The sequence below is a fragment of the Canis lupus genome, chromosome 6 (genome assembly GCF_011100685.1).
Source record: "Canis lupus familiaris isolate Mischka breed German Shepherd chromosome 6, alternate assembly UU_Cfam_GSD_1.0, whole genome shotgun sequence".
Taxonomy (NCBI): Eukaryota; Metazoa; Chordata; class Mammalia; order Carnivora; family Canidae; genus Canis; species Canis lupus.
In genome coordinates, this window is record NC_049227.1 from 11,940,258 (window position 1) to 11,943,250 (window position 2,993).

Below are 2,993 nucleotides of genomic sequence, written 5' to 3' on the forward strand. Positions count from 1 at the left end.
CCGGGCGAGCGCACTCGGCCCCTCCCGAGCCTGCCCGGCCCGCGGCCCCGCGCCCGCCCCCTACGGGTGGCCCCGCCCCGCCCCGCCCCCACGGGGGACCCTCCGGCTAGCTCCCGGGGAGCTGGGGGGCGGTTCAGCGCGGCCAACGCCGCTTCCTCTCGGCCGCCCCCAGGTGTCTCGCCTCCAACCTCTCGGGCCGCCGCGCCCAGGTCCCCGGCACCGTGGCGAGTCCCTGGCACCTGGCTGCGGCGAGACTGAACCCCACAGTTCGGAAGAAGCCCCGACTTTCTTTGTAGAGCCTGCGAAGGCTTTCCGGAGGGTGTGGCCTTTGCGCTAGGGAGCTGGTCCGCGAGGGGAAGCCCTCCTCACCTACCCAGGGCAAAGCGCCAATCAAGATGCGGCTAGAGAGGGAGGCCTTGAATACTATCGCTGAACTCTGAGAACACTGAGGAGCCCGGGGAGGGTCTCTGGATTTAAGGAGAGGAGGAGGGACCCCAGGGGTTTTGGTGCACTCGGGGAGTGGGTGAGGCTGAGAGGGGAACAGGGAAGGGTGTGGAGTGGGGCAAGTGGCTAGCTTCTAAGAAACACAGAGGAAAGGGAATGTATGAGATCTGATGAGTGAGTGAAAATGAGGAAGGAGAGTCAGGTTGGGGTGTAGGGGAGGACAGAGGGTCTCCTCCTGGGAGAGAGGATGGGAGGACCAGCTAAAGGTAAAAGAGGGTGATAACAAGAAAGGGAGTCTGGACCTTTGGCTCTGGGCCTGCTGCTGGTGGAAGTCAGAGCAGGTGCTCACTGCAGGGAAGCTACTGCATTGTCATTTCTCGGTGGTCCTGTCCCGCTTGCGGGTGGAAGGGCACATAGATACCTGGGAACCAGCCCAGGACATCCTGAGGAGGGGCTCCTTGGGGGACATTAACACAAGGCTCTCTCCTCACCAGGCACTGGCCACTACCCAGACAGACTGGAGCTGCAGAGGCAGAAAACCCTAGGACTCTCCCTGTGTCTCAGTCGCTAGAAGGAAGGAACATCTTACATGGTTCTGCCTACAGGTTCCTGCAGCGGGTCACAGAGAGGCACCTACAGGCCTGATGGTCTGACTGGTACTGGGTTCGAACCACGCTGCCCGACACCTCAGCCCCCACGTTCCTGGCCCCAGTGAGGCCACCACCTTCCTGTGACCAATCAGGGCTGCTTTTCTCCCCAGCAGCATTAGGAAGTCAGAGCCAGCACTCATGCCACATCCTTCCAGGCCTTGTCCTCAGCCCTGCCAGGGAGAGAGATCCCTGAAAACCTCTACAGTGAGTACAGCTCCCTGACATCTGTAGGGCCACAGCCAGCGTATCATGATAGAGACATTTCCGAAGTTTGGTTCTGAGTGCAATGGCCCAGCATCCAGAACCAGGCCAGCCCAAAGGTTATGACAGCTGTCCACCTCACTGGGGGCAGAGGAGGCATGAGTAGGGAGCGAATCCTCATGCTCAAATTCAGACAGAGGCAGAAGTGCACATCTCCATGGGGCCCAGTGTTCTTGTATCCCTGTCCCTGTCTGTCCACACTGTATGCTGTCCCTCTGTCCCATTGCACAGTGAGGCCGTCAGAAAGGGACAGCAGCTGGTGCATCTGGCCAGATAGCCCAAGACAGCATGGGGGAGGCGGAGGTCAAGCAACAGCTAGCCTTGGCTGAAGTACCTGCCCCAGCGAGAGGCAATTGATAATGCTCTTATTTATTCATTCATTCTCTGGGGCAGTAGTTCTCAGTTGGTGATTTTGCCCTCCAGGGGACATCTGGCACTACCTGGAGATAGTTTTAGTTGTCACAAAATGGCAATTGGGTTGGGGAGTGTGCTACTGGCATGTAATGGGTGGAGGTCAGTGATGCTGCTAAACATCCTACAACAGACAGGCCAGCCCCCAAATGTCAGGCCCCAAATGTCACAAGTGCCATGGTTGAGAAACCTGCTCGATGGAGAAAGACACCTTCCTTAGGGGAAGCCCACACTAGCTGAGCACATACTATGTATGTCCTTTGTACTTCTACACAGTTTCATAGAATTCTCCCAATCTTTTTGCATTATGGTGTGTCTGACATTTGTCATTAAAGCGGAAGAGGATGAAGGGGGTACACGTGTTCCCTCACACCCTACCCCCAGATTCTCAACTAATCTCTTTTCTGCTTGCAGTTGGCAGTGTTCGTTTATATGATTTCCTACCAAGATCCCTGCTGGGAACACGTAAGGATTGCCAACCCCATTTTACAAGCAGACCATAGCGGTCAATTAACCTGCTCAAGGTTGCACAGCCAGTGAGCAGACTTGGGGGGTCCAAGCTAGGTCTGTCAGGATTCCAGATCCTAACTTCTTCCAGCACTGCCTGCTCCTCCCTCTCCTTCCAGATTTCCTGAAATACAGCCGACCACAAAGCTGCTCCCTCTTAACCACGTCACACCTCCCAAGCTGCCTGGCCTGTCCTAATTAGAAAGTCATTTTATCACTTCATCAAACTGGGATCCCTTTGGGGATAGACCCAAATTAGACTCTGAGCTGCAGGATGAACTGCCGTCATGAAGGAAGATGAGACCCTCTGCTTACATTACCATCACTGACCCAAATTTTACTCTTATGGCAGCACCGTCCAAGAGAACTTCCTTCAATGATGGACATGTTCTAAATGTGCACTGTCCTGCACAGTGGCTGCTAGTCATATGGGGCTATTGAGCACTGGAAATGTGGCTAATGAGACTGAGAAACTGACTTTTAAATTTTATTTAATATCCACTGAATTTAATTTTAAAAAGCCACATGTGGCTACTGTGCTTCCTGGTCTCACTGCTCCTTCTCCTTTCTCCCCAAGCATTCTTTTTTTTTTTCTTAAAGGCAATTGATAATGCTCTTATTTATTCATTCTTAGAGACCAAGAGAGAGGCAGATGGAGAAGCAGGCTCCACTCAGGGAGCCTGACGTGGGACTCGATCCTGGGACCCCAGGATCATGCCC